The 17,883-nt window shown below is 38.8% G+C and overlaps 1 protein-coding gene across 3 annotated transcripts in view; it reads right to left on the bottom strand.

The window, feature by feature from the left end:
- The window catches only part of SLC24A2 (solute carrier family 24 member 2), a 279,329-nt gene that overhangs the window by 186,995 nt on the left and 74,451 nt on the right, over positions 1-17,883 (bottom strand). The window lies entirely within an intron of this gene.

Here is a 17,883-nt window from a genome sequence, read left to right on the forward strand (position 1 = left end):
GTAATTAAATTTCATGTATATAATTTAAATTAAACCATAATGGCATCTTTTTTTTTAAAATAATTTTTATTGTGCTTTAAGTGAAAGTTTACAAGTCAAGTCAGTCTGTCACATATAAGCTTATATACACCTTACTCCATACTCCCACTTACTCTCCCCATAATGAGTCAGCCCGCTCCTTCCTTCCAGTCTCTCCTTTCGTGACGGTTTTGCCAGTTTCTAACCCTCTCTACCCTCCCGTCTCCCCTCCAGACAGGAGATGCCAACACAGTCTCAAGTGTCCACCTGATACAAGTAGCTCACTCTTCATCAGCATCTCTCTCCAACCCATTGTCCAGTCCCTTCCATGTCTGATGAGTTGTCTTCGGGAACGGTTCCTGTCCTGGGCCAACAGAAGGTTTGGGGACCATGACTGCCGGGATTCTTCTAGTCTCAGTCAGACCATTAAGTCTGGTCTTTTTATGAGAATTTCAGATCTGCATCCCACTGTTCTCCTGCTCCCTCAGGGGTTCTCTGCTGTGTTCCCTGTCAGGGCAGTCATTGGTCGTGGCGGGGCACCATCTAGTTCTTCTGGTCTCAGGATGATGTAAGTCTGTGGTTCCTGGGGCCCTTTCTGTCTCTTGGGCTCATAGTTATCGTGTGACCTTGGTGTTCTTCATTCTCCTTTGATCCAGGTGGGTTGAGACCAATTGATGCATCTTAGATGGCTGCTTGTTAGCATTTAAGACCCCAGACGCCACACTTCAAAGTGGGATGCAGAATGTTTTCGTAATAGAATTATTTTGCCAATTGACTTAGAAGTCCCCTTAAGCCATAGTCCCCAAACCCCCACCCTTGCTCCGCTGACCTTCGAAGCATTCAGTTTATCCCGAAAACTTCTTTGCTTTTGGTCCAGTCCAGTTGAGCTGACCTTCCGTGTAATGAGTATTGTCCTTCCCTTCACTTAAAGTAGTTCTTATCTACTAACTAATCAGTAAATAACCCTCTCCCACCCTCCCTCCCTCCCCCTTCTCATAACCACAAAAGAATGTGTTCTTCTCAGTTTATACTGTTTCTCAAGATCTTATAATAGTGGTCTTACACAATATTTATCCTTTTGCATCTGACTAATTTCACTCAGCATAATGCCTTCCAGGTTCCTCCCTGTTATGAAATGTTTCACAGATTCATCGCTGCTCTTTATCGATGCGTAGTATTCCATTGTGTGAATATACCATAATTTATTTATCCATTCATCCGTTGATGGACACCTTGGTTGCTTCCAGCTTTTTGCTGTTGTAAACAGAGCTGCAATAAACATGAGTGTGCATATATCTGTTTGTGTGAAGGCTCTTGTTTCTCTAGGGTATATTCCGAGGAGTGGGATTTCTGGGTTGTATGGTAGTTCTATTTCTAACTGTTTAAGATAACGCCAGATAGATTTCCAAAGTGGTTGTACCATTTTACATTCCCACCAGCAGTGTATAAGAGTTCCAATCTCTCCGCAGCCTCTCAAACATTAATTATTTCGTGTCTTTTGGATTAATGCCAGCCTTGCTGGAGTGAGATGGAATTTCATCGTAGTTTTAATTTGCACTTCTCTAATGGCTAATGATCGGGAGCATTTTCTCATTTATCTGTTAGCTGCCTGAATATCTTCTTTAGTGAAGTGCGTGTTCATATCCTTTGCCCACTTCTTGATTGGGTTGTTTGTCTTTTTGTGGTTGAGTTTTAACAGAATCATATAGATTTTAGAGATCAGGTGCTGGTCAGAGATGTCATAGCTGAAAATTTTTTCCCAATCTGTAGGTGGTCTTTTTACTCTTTTGGTGAAGTCTTTAGATGAGCATAGCTGTTTGATTTTTAGGAGCTCCCAGTTATCTGGTTTCTCTTCGTCATTTTTGGTAATGTTTTGTATTCTGTTTATGCCTTGTATTAGGGCTCCTAAAGTTGTCCCTATTTTTTCTTCCATGATCTTTATCGTTTTAGTCTTTATGTTTAGGTCTTTGATCCACTTGGAGTTAGTTTTTGTGCACGGTGTGAGGTACGGGTCCTGTTTCATTTTTTTGCAAATGGATATCCAGTTATGCCAGCACCATTTGTTAAAAAGACTATCTTTTCCCCAATTAACTGACACTGGGCCTTTGTCAAATATCAGCTGCTCATATGTGGATGAATTTATATCTGGGTTCTCAATTCTGTTCCACTGGTCTATGTGCCTGTTGTTGTACCAGTACCAGGATGTTTTGACTACTGTGGCTGTATAATAGGTTCTAAAATCAGGTAGAGTGAGGTCTCCCACTTTCTTCTTCTTTTTCAGTAATGCTTTACTTATCCGGGGTTTCTTTCCCTTCCATGCGAAGTTGGTGATTTGTTTTTCCATCACATTAAAAAATGTCATTGGAATTTGGATCAGAAGTGCATTGTATGTATAGATGGCTTTTGGTAGAATAGACATTTTTACTATGTTAAGTCTTCCTATCCATGAGCAAGGTATGTTTTTCCACTTATGTAGGTCCCTTTTAGTTTCTTGCACTAGTACTTTGTAGTTTTCTTTGTATAGGTCTTCTACATCTTTGGTAAGATTCATTCCTAAGTATTTTATCTTCTCGGGGGCTACTGTGAATGGTATTGATTTGGCGATTTCCTTTTCGATGTTCTTTTTGTTGATGTAGAGGAATCCAAGTGATTTTTGTATGTTTATCTTGTAACCTGAGACTCTGCCAAACTCTTCCATTAGTTTCAGTAGTTTTCTGGAGGATTCCTTAGGGTTTTCTGTGCATAAGATCATGTCATCTGCAAACAGAGATAATTTTACTTCTTCCTTGCCAATCTGGATGCCCTTTATTTCTTTGTCTAGCCTAATTGCTGTGGCTAGGACCTCTAGCACAATGTTGAATAAGAGCGGTGATAAAGGGCATCCTTGTCTGGTTCCCGTTCTCAAGAGAAATGCTTTCAGGCTCTCTCCATTTAGAATGATGTTGGCTGTTGGCTTTGTATAGATGTCCTTTATTATGTTGAGGAATTTTCCTTCAATTCCTATTTTGCTGAGAGTTTTTATCATGAATGGGTGTTGGACTTTGTCAAATGCCTTTTCTGCATCAATTGATAAGATCATGTGGTTTTTGTCTTTTGTTTTATTTATATGGTGGATTTCATTAATGGTTTTTCTAATATTAAACCAGCCTTGCATACCTGGTATAAATCCCACTTGATAGTGGTGGATTATTTTTTTGATATGTTGTTGAATTCTATTGGCTAGAATTTTGTGAGGATTTTTGCATCTATGTTCATGAGGGATATAAGTCTGTAATTTTCTTTTTTTTGTGAGTCTTTACCTGGTTTTGGTATCAGGGGTATGGTGGCTTCATAGAATGAGTTAGGTAGTATTCCATCCTTTTCTATGCTTTGAAATACCTTTAGTAGTAGTGGTGTTAACTCTTCTCTGAAAGTTTGGTAGAACTCTGCAGTGAAGCTGTCCGGGCCAGGGCTTTTTTTTTGTTGGGAGTTTTTTGATTTCCTTTTCAATCTCGTTTTTTGTTATGGGTCTTTTTAGTTGTTCTACTTCTGATTGTGTTAGTTTAGGTAGGTAGTGTTTTTCTAGGAATTCATCCATTTCTTCTAGGTTTTCAAGTTTGTTAGAGTACAATTTTTTGTAATAATCTGATACGATTCTTTTAAATTCAGTTGGGTCTGTTGTGATATGGCCCATCTTGTTTCTTATTTGGGTTATTTGTTTCCTTTCCTGTATTTCTTTAGTCAGTCTGGAGAATGGTTTATCAATTTTGTTTATTTTTTCAAAGAACCAGCTTTTGGCTTTGTTAATTCTTTCAATTGTTTTTCTGTTCTCTAATTCATTTAGTTCAGCTCTAATTTTTATTATTGGTTTTCTTCTGGTGCCTGATGGATTCTTTTGTTGCTCGCTTTCCATTTGTTCAAGTTGTAGGGACAGTTCTCTGATTTTGGCTCTTTCTTCTTTATGTATGTGTGCATTTATCGATATAAATTGACCTCTGAGCACTGCTTTTGCTTTGTCCCAGAGGTTTTGATAGGAAGTGTTTTCATTCTCATTGCATTCTATGAATTTCTTTATTCCCTCCTTAATGTCTTCTATAACCCAGTCTTTTTTGAGCAGGGTGTTGTTGTTTCCAAGTATTTGATTTCTTTTCCCTGATTTTTCTGTTATTGATTTCCACTTTTATGGCCTTGTGGTCTGAGAAGATGCTTTGTAATATTACGATGTTTTGGATTCTGCAAAGGCTTGCTTTATGACCTAATATGTGGTCTAGTCTAGAGAATGTTCCATGTGCACTAGAAAAGAAAGTATACTTGATTGCTGTTGGGTGGAGTGCTCTGTATAAGTCTATGAGGTCAAGTTGGTTGATGTAGCAATTAGGTCTTCCGTGTCTCTATTGAGCTCCTTACTGGAAGTGCTGTCCTTCTGGGAAAGTGATGTGTTGAAGTCTCCTACTATAATTGTGGAGGTGTCTATCTCACTGTTCAGTTCTGTTAAAGTTTGTTTTATGTATCTTGCAGCCCTGTCATTGGGTGCATAAATATTTAATATGGTTGTATCTTCCTGGTCAATTGTCCTTTTAATCATTATATAGTGTCCTTCTTTATCCTTTGTGGTGGATTTAACTTTAAAGTCTATTTTGTCAGAAATTAATATTGCTACTCCTGCTCTTTTTTGCTTATTGTTTGCATGATATATTTTTTTCCACCCTTTGAGTTTTAGTTTGTTTGTGTCTCTAAGTCTAAGGTGTGTCTCTTATAGGTAGCATGTAGACGGATCATGTTTCTTTATCCAGTCTGAGACTCTCTGTCTCTTTATTGGTGCATTTAGTCCATTTACATTGAGCGTAATTATAGATACGTATATGTTTAGTGCTGTCATTTTGATGCCTTTTCGTGTGTGTTGTTGACAATTTCATTTTTCCACTTACTTTTTTGTGCTGAGACATTTTTGTTTGTAAATTGTGTGTTCCTCATTTTCATAGTAATCGAATTTATGTCTGCCGAGTCATTATGTTTTTCTTGGTTTTTATTTTCAGTTATGGAATTGTTAGACCTCTTTGTGGTTACCTTAATATTTACCCCTATTTTTCTAAGTAAAAACCTAACTTGTATCATCCTATATCGCCTTGTTTTCCTCTCCATATGGCAGTTCTATGCCTCTTGTAGTTAGTCCCTCTTTTATTTATTTATTTTTTTTATTATTGTGATCTTTTACATAATGACTTCAATGATTCCCTGTTTTGAGCATTTTTTTCTTTTTAAAATTAATCTTAATTTGTTTTTGTGATTTTCCCATTTGAGTTGATATCAGGATGTTCTGTTCTGTGGCCTTGTGTTTTGTTGGTATCTGATATTATTGATTTTCTGACCAAACAATTTCCTGTAGTATTTCTTATAGCTTTGGTTTGGTTTTTGCAAATTCTCTAAGCTTGTGTTTATCTGTAAATGTTTTAATTTCGCCTTCATATTTGAGAGAGAGTTTTGCTGGATATATGATCCTTGGCTGGCAGTTTTTCTCCTTCAGTGCTCTATATATGTCATCCCATTGCCTTCTTGACTGCATGGTTTGCGTTGAGTAATCTGAACTTATTCTTATTGATTCTCCTTTGTAGGAGACCTTTCTTTTATCCCTGGCTGCTTTTAAAATTTTCTCTTTATCTTTGGTTTTGGAAAGTTTGATGATAATATGTCTTGGTGAATTTCTTTTTTGGGCCAATCTTATATGGGGTTCCATGAGCATCTTGGATAGATATCCTTTCGCCTTTCATGATGTCAGGGAAATTTTCTGCCAACAGATCTTCAACTATTCTCTCCGTATTTTCTGTTATCCCTTCCTGTTCTGGAACTCCAATCACACGCAAGTTATTCTTCTTGGTAGGGTCCCACATGATTCTTAGGGTTTCTTCATTTTTTTTAATTCTTTTATCTGATTTTTTTTTTCAGCTATTGTTATTACACTATATTGGTGTCAATTCCCTTATCCTCCAGGTCCCCCGCTCTGTATTCCTTGCTCGATTCTGCTCCTCTGACTTCCTATTGAGTTGTCTAATTCTGTAATTTTACTGTTAATCTTTTGGATTTCTGAATGCTGTCTCTCTATGGATTCTTGCAGCTTATTAATTTTTCCACTATGTTCTTGAATAATCTTTTTGATTTCTTCAACTGCTTTGTCAGTGTGTTCCTTCGCTTTTTCTGTAGATTGCCTTATTTCATTTATGAGGTCAGCCCTGATGTCTTGAAGCATTCTGTAAATTAGTTTTTTATATTCTGCATCTGGCAATTCCAGGACTGCATCTTCATTTGGGAAAGATTTTGATTCTTTAATTTGGGGAGTTGTAGAAGCAATCATGATCTGCTTCTTTATGTGGTTTGACATCGACTGCTGTCTCTGAGCGATCTATAAGATATCGTAATGATTTATTTTATATTTGCTCACTGCGTCTCATCTTGTTTTGTTTTCTTTCAATACATGTAGATAGGCTACTAGGTTGCACCGTCTTGATTGTTGTAGCCCTTGAATCACTTATGTCCTATTACCAGCTGGTTTGGGCTGTTACCAGATATATCAGCCTAAGAGTCCATTCACTATTCTTGAGTAGAATCTGATTTTGTGTCACCAAGTGTGTGGTGCAGACTGTCACTTATCCACCTAGAGGAGTAGTGGTGATAGTTGTGTGCACCAGATTCTAGAAGCAGCAGGGGGTCACACTCCAGGGGGAGCAGGATGCTGACAGGGTTCCCCCAAGTGCCAGTGAGGTAGGTGTGTCTCTATTCCTAAAGCACTTTGGTGGGTGGGCTCTGCAGCTGTACCTTCGGCACCCAATGCATGTACCTCTACAGATTGGTAGATGTCACCATCCTCAGACCCCTAAGGCAGGAGGCTAGGTGGTCTGGGGGGAGCTTCAGCCCTCAGTTCCCCGTTGTGGGTCAGTGAGGGCTCTGTTTAAAAAGCAGAGATGTCAGACCTGGGAAACTTGTCTTTCCAGTAATCGGCTAGAACAATTACAGTCAGATCCCTATCAGAATTGCCTTTGCATTATATAGCCACCTTGTTCCCTGTAGGGATGAAAGCCCAAGACTGTGGATCTCATATGCTGTGGCATCTTTGTAGAAATGAATTTTCTTTTCTAATAACAGAGTACATAAGATAACCTAGTCATGTACATGGTTGGAAAGTTTTATAGACAGGATCCCAATAGGTCATACGCCACATCCAGCTATTTTCCTGTAAGTAGTCTCTATGTTAAGTACTGGAGTAAAGCACTAGTTGCTAAAAATAAAAATTGATTATATTTTAGACATTCAGCAACTCTAAGACATCTAAAAAAATATGTCAATGTTTCAAGATTTCATCAGTGAGCTGTTGTTGGGTGGCGTGGAGTCAATTTTGACTCATAGCCACCCCATGTCACAGAGTGGAACTGCCCCATAGGGTTTTCTAGGCTGTAATCTTTTTTTTTAAATCTTTATGAAAGCAGATCGCCAGGTCCTTCTCCCTTGGAGTCACTGGGTGGGTTTGAACCTCTAACCCTTCAGTTAGCAGCTGAGTGCTTAACTGTTATACTACCAGGGCTCCTTATCCCATGTATAAACGGAGCCATCAAAGGCTTTTGAAGTTGTAACGCTAACTTCTGCAATTATATAATGAATGCCTTTTCTTTGTCACTAATTTGTTCTAACTAGAGAAATAATTTGGGAATTGATAAAAGCATAAAAAGTCTGTCATTTTCAATTGTTTAAATGATACAAGAATAACTCTGAGTAAATTCCCTCATACTGGCTTAGCTAAAATTACCATTTTAACTGTTATTTTAGAAATGTGCTATTACACCAAATAGTGAAACATCTAAAAACAAACATGTTTATCGGTTTAAATAAACATTTCATTTTTCAGGAAAAAAAAATCCTTAAAGACGACACAATTCATACGTTACATTTTTCAATGGCTTCTTAAGTATTCATTTGAATGAGTTTTGGAAACTGAAATGATCACTTCACAATTTTTTTTTGCTAAAATGTAAAGTTAATCTGAAAAAATTTTTTCTAATCTAATTACTGCTTCATAATTTGTGTACTTTCTCTAAAAGTTAAAACTGTATATTTCTTGATTAGTAAAGGAGCCCTGGTTGTGCAAAGGTTAAGTGCTCGGCTGCTAACTTAAAGGTTGGAGGTTCGAACCCACTGGGTTGCTCTGCAGGAGCAAAGACCTGTCCATCTGCTTCCATAAAGACAACGGCCTAGAAAACCCTATGGGGCAGTTCTACTCTGTCACATGGGGTTGCTATGAGTTGAAATTGACTTGACTGCACACAACAACAACAACAACAACAACAACAAATATATACTAAGGCCATAGCCAGTAACAAAACAAAGCCAAGCTAACAAAAGAAGATTTAATGTGGAAAAAATGTGACAAAATTTAATTTTCTTGGCAAGTTATGTATATTTATCTTATTTAAATAATTTAAATTTATTCTAGCAAGTGCCTATCCAGCGAACAGGCTAACAGCTGTGTTTGCAAAAATGAAATGGTAACCGAGAAGATGATCTCTAAATGAGATCACTCATCTCTTCATCATTAATGAACTCATTCATTCATTCACTCATTCCTTATAAAGACTCCCCATATACCTGCACCTTGCCAGGCTCTGGGCATAGAAAGAGAAACAGAAGGAGATCTGTTGTAGCCACAGCAGTATCAGTAGGGAAGGTGGGAGAAGACTATAAACCAGAATCTCCAATATCTGCGCTCTAATACCCACGCTCTGTTGGCAAAGGAAAGGACTCCAGCCCAGGTGATACGCGCACACACAATGTGCCACATTCCATCTCCATTTACTTATTATAGTTGGAAAAATGGAAGCACAGAGAGGCAACCTCACTTGTTTAAAGTCACAGAGCAAGTTACTAGACAGCCAGTATGAGAACACCTGGTCTGTTTTAATGTTTTCAGCAAATGCATCGAGATTCTGCTGGGGGTCTGGCTCACAGCCAGGAATCGGAGACCAAGAAAGATACATAAATAAGACCCAGCCCCTGCCCAGGGAGGCTTCCGCTCTGGGGCTGGCCGGGCTTGACGAGAGAGCTCTGTGGATAATTTTAACATCTGATCATCATGGTAGCTGCTGCGGATTCTCTGAGGACTGCAGCAACTCGTAAACAAACCTGATAAAATAAACACTGGGAAGCAAGCTTGGCTTGGCTGCAATTGGTAAAATGCAAATGGGAAGGAGACTCTTTTTCTCACCTGTCAACCCTGCAAAGATTTGTAAATGACAGAACTCAAAACAGAGAAAAGGGCTCTCTCACCCATCGCTGTAGGAAGTGTCAATTTTACGTTTAGATCCTAAAATTGAGGCATCATGTGTGACAGTTTACAATCAGGAATGCTTTCTATGTTCAGAGTGAGTGAATGGTTAAATAAAGGTTACGTTTGCGAATGCTATGAGCCAGTTTCTTAAGATTATTTAATAACCTGGGAAAACACTCATCATCTAATGTTAGTTGCAAAACCAGGATATTCAATATATACAACGCGAGCCTGCATTTCTAAAAATAAAGCAAGCATACCAATCTGCATCAAAGCATGGGGAGGAAATGTATCAAAATAATGCTTGTGATTATTTCTGGGTGATGATATTACAGGTAATTTTTATTTGCTTCCTTTCTGCATTTTCTGCCCTTTCTGGGAGGACACTCCAACACTTTAATAATAAGAAACAAAACAAAACAAAAAATAAACCTAAGTTAATTTTTTTCTGACAATGATTCTCTGAAATGAACCACCTGCCACCAAGTGGTTTCAGGCCATGGTTGACTCTCCCTTCTGGCTTGGACATAACCATGGACTGGAGAGTGCATGAGACCTGAGACCTAGACTTGTTTCACTGTCCACTGGTTGGGTCTCTTCGGGCAAAACAGTTCTGAGCCTCTGTAATTTTATCTGTAAAATGTGGCAACTGATATGCCAAAAAAAAAAATCCATTGCTATCGAGTCTATCCTGACTCTTAGTGATCCTGTAAGACAGAGTAGAACTGCCCCATAGGGTTTCCAAGCAGTGGCTGATGGATTTGAACTGCTGACCTTTTGGTTAGCAGCTAAGCTCTTAACCACTGTGCCACCAGGGCTCCATTTGCCACAAAGGTGATGTTAAAATAGAGGACAGAAACATGCTTTGAAAGCTGTATATAAATGTAAGTTATGTATTACATGACAGACAAAATACAGTACAGACTCTAGCACCAGATTTAGGCTCAAACCCCAACTGACTAACCTCTTAGTTTTATGACATCAGCCAAGTTACATAACCTCTTTGAATGTTAAATTTGGTTGACTAGTTGCTGTCAAGTAGATTCCTACTCATGGTGACCCCATGTGTGTCAGAGTAGAACTGTGCCCCACAGGGTTTTCAATAGATGATTTTTTGGATGTAGATTGCCAGGCCTTTTTTCTGAGGCACCTCTGGGTGGACTTGAACCTCCAACCTATTGGTTAGCAGCCGAGTACATTAACCATTTGCACTACCCAGGAAGTCCCTTGAAACCTTGGCCTCATAATTAGTGAAGTAGAGACAATACCATCTTCAGAGGGCTAATGTGAACTAAACATCTTGTATTCAGTAAACGCTAGTTTCTTCCCCTTCTTAGACTACACGTGTCCCCATCCAACCTTTATTCTAAATAAAGATAAAAACTCCAGCATCAGCATTTTCTGTTCTAATTTTAAAGACTCAATTTCTTTAATTTTTAGATAAGTTAATAATACATAGACTCTCTTTTTCAGTTCTCTACCCATTTATTGTTTGGACCAATAGCAAAGGTAGAGTCAGCACAGCAGGAGAAAACCAATGTGAGGACTACAGGCAAATTTCCAGGAGCCATTGGAGCCTGAAATCAGCCACAGACAGCTCAGACAATCGCAGTATTTCCCATTAGGCAGACAGAGTAGGAAGACTGAATGTCCTTGCTTGGGTGGACTGAAGTTACTTTAGCTATAAGTTCTCCCTAGAGTCTGGGTTTATCTAAATATACTTGTGACGTTGTGTAAATGTGCAGAACTCAGAATTTTTCAGCCTTGGTTTCTCTAGTGTTGGTTGACAACCACACATCTTCAATGCTTCCTTTAATTAACCTTCTCCATTTTCAAATCAATTTTCTCACTTCCTCATGGTGTTACTGCTATTCTAAGGAATGCAGACCTAAGGGATCAACATTTCAAAGCTCCAAAGGGTTCATATGCCAAGCCTGAAACTTTGTACACAAACAGATACCCAAACAGACCTGCTGTCCCTTCGGCACATCCAAATCTAAAAGTTCAAGAACTGGGATTAAAATATCACATAATTCGGCCCTAAGTTTTATTATCTGACCTCTGGGCTTCCTTTTGTAAGGACCTTTCCTCAAGGAAGTATTGAGGATTTTTGAGAAAGCAGCAACCCACTTCAGGCCCTCCCTGTTCTAGGAAGATTAAACTCTTGGGAGCTGGTGGGACTGACGGGAAGGGATGATCCGATGGTAGAAGCAGATTAGAGAGGAAAAGGCAGGTGAGGGATACTTGTAGCAGACTCGTTTTCTTCCAGTCAATTCCGACTCCTGGTGACCTCGTTTGTGTTAGAGTAGAACCGTGCTCTATAGAATTTTCAATGGCTGATTTTTTGAGGTAGATCAACAGGCCTTTCTTCCGAGGTACCTCTGGGTAGACTCCAACCTCTAACCTTTGGAATAGCAGCCTACTTAGTAACTGTCTGTATCCCCCAGGGACTCATTTGATTCTAAAGGACTCTCCTTCAAGTCTCATGAAAATAAGTAGCCCACAACTTGGACTATTTGTATCAGAAGCTTGGTCAACACCCTTCACACTGAAGGCTCTTTCCAATCTACTATGTTCAAAGCAACCACATCTGGATCACTTAATCCCACGATTGCACAATTCAAGTCTCTAACCATTGAATCAAATGGTCTAATCCCCCCAGGCAAGCAGGGAGATGTAAAGTCCTAGAAGCCTACCCCGGATGGAAATCGATGACGAAGTTATAAGGTGCACAGAGTCTGAATCTCCTGTTTTTCATTTGGCTATATGTAAGTCAAATGAAATAATACATATATGTAAATCAAATATACATATATATATATATATAAAGTTATAAGGGTTCTTATAACTGGATGATCTTAGTCTAATCGCTAAATCTCTCTTTGACTAATTTTATTTCCTCATGCAGAGGGATAATTAATGCTTGTTCCTTCTTTAAGAGATGGCATAGGGTAAAAAAAAAAAAAAATTTGTGTGACCTTGCCTTGGGTTCTAGGTTAAACAAAAAATTTTGTGTGAACTGCCTTTGGGTTCTAATACTATAGCAGTAATCATACCTTGGAGGAAGTACAGCCAGAATGTTCCTGACTTTGGTCATGTCGTCAGGCGGGACCAATTGCTGCAGAAAGACATCATGCTTGGTAAAGTAGAGGGTCAGCAAAAAAGAGGGAGACCCTCGTTGAGGTGGACCAACACAATAGCTGCAACAGTGGACTGAAACAGAAGTAAAGATTGTGAGGATGGTGCAGGACTGGGCAGTGCTCTGTTCTGTTATATATAAGGTCACTAGGAGTCAGGTCAGACTCAATGGCACCTAACAACAACAATCGCACTAATTCAGAGTATGAGAAACATTTTGTTGTTTTCAACGAATGCAGGTTTTAGTCAAATCTTTCCCAGCACAGTATCCTCCATATAATTGTTGTTAGGTGTCCTAGAGTCAGATTGTCAACTCATAGCGACCCAATGTAACGCAGTAGAACTGCCCAGAGAGTTTCCTAGGCTATAATCTTTACACAGAGAAAGACTGCCATGTTTTTCCTGGTGACCTGCCACGTGGGTTCAAATCGCCAAACTTTTGGTTAGCAGCTCAGTGCTTAACTGTTGTACCACCAGGGCTCCTTTTGGTATATTTAGTGCTCCTCAAATATTTGTCATTTTTGGTAATAAAGAGAAATGCCTTGTTGACCAGTAACATTCTCCACTTTTCACAATTGTAACTGGCTTATGTTGAGCCATCCCAGTTGATTTGATAAACCTCCTCACTACATTTACATCTACTGTCTTTCCCAGAAACATACCATCTTCTCTGTGCTCCTTGGGTATTTCTGTAAGATGAAATCATGATAATAATTTGTCTAATAACAGAACACTTGGCCTTTTGGTCTATTTTAAATCATACTTGGGTGATTTTTATTGAGAATATATTTTGTCCAGGGCTCTGTTGGAGATATAACAGACAGAATTGGTCTTCCAGTAGTTTACTCAGTAGCAGCTAAAATATCAACTGACAGCCGCATGTTGCTTTACGGTTGGCAGATGGCTTCCTATAGTTAGATAGTTCTCAAGTTTCATTTTATAACGTCAGCATGATGCTTTGCTATATTTTCATAGTTATGCTCTATTATTTACCAAACATCTTACTTTAAATTGACTTGCTTTTTTTACTTAAGTTTATTTAAAAAATGAACTTCATATCACTACCGTATCTAGAAAACAAACATTGCCTACCAAAAATAGACAGTAAATGAATGCATTGAAAGCAAAACAATACTGCTCAATTCCAGCTTGATACACTGTTGAGTGAAGGCTCTTGAGCCCGAGACGTGTTCTTTTTTGTTAGACAGACAGATTACATTAAAGTTTGAGAAGCACTGATGCTGATGACTAATGGTATGGAAAAGATACTTGCAATGAAATGAAACAGGCTGATTTCACAAGAATTAGTTGTGTATGATACTACCTTGGTCGATGAAATATATATAAAACCAACTGCCATTGAGTCAATTTCAACTCATGGAGACCCCATGTGCTTCTGATTAGAACTATGCTCCACATGATCTTCAGTGACTGTAATCTTTCCAAATTTATTACTAAGTCTGTCTTACAAGGTGCCTCTTGGTGGATTCTAACCACTAACTTTTCAGTTAGTAGTCCAGTGCTTAAACACTTGTACCACCCAGGGGCTTTCTCTCTATATATGTAAAATAGTAATGGGAAGAATACCAAAACCCAAAATTAAAATGGAATCATAGGGGATTTTAATTTTCTTCTTTTTTGTTTATCTGTATTTTCTATAAACATGTATATTAAAAAAAATAATAAAAGCAATAAAACCACATTTTAAATCCTTTTTCTGTTTTCAGAATTTCACATAGTTCTCTCTGGAAAAATAAACAAGAACCAACAGGCTGCACTGGAAGGAAACAACCCACGGGGATCTAATCAGTATAACAAGAAGCTGTCAGAAGACAGAAAGACTTATAAGATTTTTCCACTAGGTGTGGAACAAGTGTGTGTGACCTTCATGGTGTAGTCCCTGGAGCTCTTGAGATATATTAAAAAAAAAAAAAAAAAACACAAAACTTTTTTTTTTTTTTTTAAACAAGGTTATAAAGCTAAAGTTAAAGGAACATAGACATTTTGAAGACCGCCAACTGGGAACGTACTTTTACGATGAAACAGATCAATTTTTCTTAACAAGCATTTTCAGTGTCTTTACCCTGCGTTCTGGTTGAGAATATTCCAGCAATGTCAGCTGGAAGCTGAAAGAGGATCCAGTTGCTTCGTCAGAATGATTCTTCGTCCACATTTTCCCTTGTACAATTTGCCTTAAATTTCATTCATTTCTATCAGTTGTCCCCATTTTGGGGACCCTCTTCCTTAAGCATATTATGGTAGGAAAAGGCCTGTTTACTAGATCCTGGGATCTTTAGTTAAAGGTAAATTGTTTCCATTTCTTTACCACTAAACTGGATGAACGAGCCCTGGTGGCATAGTGGTTAAGAGCCCGGCTGCCAACCAAAAGGTTGGCAGTTCAAATCCACCAGCCTGGTCCTTGGAAACCCTATGGAGCAGTTCTACGTTGTCCTATAGAGTCACTATGAGTTGAAATCAACTCGACGGCAATGGGTTTTCTTTTTGGAAACTGGGTGAAATAATGTTTACTTTAGTTAAGATGACTACATGAAATAACGCACGCAAAGCACTTATTATGGAACATGAAAGAAGTACCTAAAAAGTTGACTGATGGATTCATTGATTCATCATTCAACCACTGTGTACCACGTGCCCATCATATGCCAGAAACTGCCCTGAAGACGGGGATGTAAATGAATCTGGACATTTCCCCTTACCTCAGGCTGCTTTCAGGTTCTAGGGGATATAACCAAGGAAAATACAATTATCCTGCAGTTTAACCAGTGCTACAATAGGGAAAGGGTTGCGTATCATGGGAACAAATAAGAGGAATATTTAACCCAACCATGGGGGTGGGGGCATTGCTAAAGAAGGCTTCTTGGAGGAAGTGACATCTAAACTGAGATCAGAGGTACCAATAGGTCTTAGCAAGCAAAGGCTGGGAACATCTAGACCGTGGGGATAAAACATTGAAAGACTCAAATATAACAAAGAGCATGGAGTGTTCAGGTGCTCAGTAAACTAAAAATGGTTAGGATATGAGTTTGGGATAGAGGGTGGGGGCAGTGGAAAGAAAGGGAATGATACTGGAGGGGTAAGTGGAACCTGGTCACAGATAGACTTTGTAAGCCATGTGAATGGAGTTGAACTTCATCCAAAGGGCAATGGGAAGAGTCAGGGTCAGATATGGTTTGTTTGGGGTTTTAAGGAGATGGCTCTGGCCACAGTGTAGAGAAAGGGCTGACAGGAGGATAGGAGCCCAGCTAGCAGGCTGCTTCATTAACACGCGTGACTGGTGATCACAACCTGATCAAGACCAAGGCCTGGGGATACGATGATTGTAAGTGGAGCGAAATTAATGATTAACTGGAAGCAGTGCGTGATGGCACAGGCACTGAGGATATGCTTCATAAATGCTTATTTCCTTCCTTTCCTCTCCATGGAGAGCTATTGGCCACTTCAGGCTGAGCTCAGGAAGATGAATGCAGTGGTAGTGGAAAAAAATGTTTTCTAGATACACAAAGTACTTGACTCTTCTAAAAGGATGATTGCTTCAAATTTATATGACAAGCTAGCAGTTCTCAAAGTGTGGTCTGGGAGTCCTTGAGGGTCACTGCATTTCCAGTTAGGGGGTTGTCTTAGTTACCCCATGCTGCTGTAACAAAAAATACCACAAGTGGGTGGCTTTAAAGAACAAAAATTTATTTTCTCACAGTTCAAGAGGCTAGAAGTTCAGATTCTGGGGGAATTCAGGGGGAGGTTTTGCCCTGTCTCTTTCACCTAGATGGCTCAAACGGTTTGGCTCAATTATTAACCTAAAGGTTGGTGGTTTGAACCCGCCCGGTTGTACTACAGAAGAAAAGCCTGGTGATATCCTTCCATTAAGATTACAGCCAAGAAAGCCCTACGAAGCATTTCTGTGCTGTAACTCACATCAGGCCACCATGAGTTGGAATTGACTTCACAGGAACAGGTCTGGTTTTTGGGTTTTAGTAGCTGCTGGCAGTCCTTGGAATTCCTGGGCTTGTAGATGCATCTGTCTCTGTCCTCTGTCTTCCTCTTCACCCCGTCTGTGCCTCTGTATCTATTCTTTTCTTTTTATAATTCAGGAGTGATTAAGTTTAGAACCCATCTACACTAGTGTGGCTCCATTAACATAACAAAAGAAAGTTCCTATTTCCAAACAGGGTCACCTTTACAGGTGCAGAGTTAGGATTTCAACACATATGGGGGGAGGGGGGATAGTTCAATCCATAACACAAGTCTGTGAGGTCAAAACTATTTTCATAACAATGTTAAGTCCTATTTATCTTTTTTGCTGTCATTCTCTCACTCGCGCGTGATGGAATTTTCTGGAGGCTGCATGGCGTGTGAAGATGCAATTGCTCTGATGGCTAATGCCATAGGTGCTTTGGTACTCCTGGGTATCGAAGTTTTCTCAATTTTAATTTCTAATATGATAATATAGATAGCCCACATAAACAGGAGCTCTTTGGGTTCCTCAATAATTATAATAATATTTATTATAATAAATAATAATAAAAATTTTAATAATAATAAATAAAATTTTTAATAATAAAAAAATTGAGAGCCACCGCCACAGCACTTGAAAAGCATTTTAAAGGCATCTGCTGCCAAAAGCTTAGTGAATTTATGAGTGAAGGTAACCTCTACTGACTAAAGAGCCTATTTCTTACCTTAGTTCTTTGTTCTTCTGAATCAGATCCGTGGCCTGCACAATATAAGAATAATGCCTGGGATTTAACTTATCGGGGGCCAATTCTAAGTAAAGGAATCAAAGCATATAAAATACAGTGCACTAAGCAGAAACATGAAATCTAAACCTAAATCTGTGATTCTGAAGATGCTTTGTTCTTCAAGCTTGTTTTTAAAGTTAGAAAATAGAGTAACTGAGTAATATTCATAGCTCATAACAAAATTTGTGCAGAAAAGCAAATATAAGCTGCAAGGTGGGCAAGTGGAAAGTAACAGTGAGGGGAAATGATGCAAACGAGGCTCAGAGAACCAGGAGCGCCAAACTCAAGTCCTTCACCCAGAAAAGAATTCTAGGATCCCCTAGACACAATTCCCTTTAAAACAAAACAAAACAAATAAACAAAAAAACAAAAAGCCCTTAAATTTGGAATCTGATAATGGTGATGGTTGAATAACATGATAAATGTCAGTGTTTATTACTGAATTGTACATGTAAAAAATGTTGAAATGGCAAAAGTTTTGTTACATATGTATTTACCAGAATTAAACAAACAAGCAACAAAAATTGAGCAATGGGCTAGCTAATCGAACACCAAGTCGGCAGAAACACAGAAACATTAGAGAAGGTAAAGGAAGGTCTATCATGTCCCTGAGCAAAACAAGGGAGTGTCTGAACATCCAAGAAGTCACTGAACCTCTCACATAAAAAGCCTGGAGAAGGT

Source organism: Elephas maximus, chromosome 9 (genome assembly GCF_024166365.1).
Source record: "Elephas maximus indicus isolate mEleMax1 chromosome 9, mEleMax1 primary haplotype, whole genome shotgun sequence".
Taxonomy (NCBI): Eukaryota; Metazoa; Chordata; class Mammalia; order Proboscidea; family Elephantidae; genus Elephas; species Elephas maximus.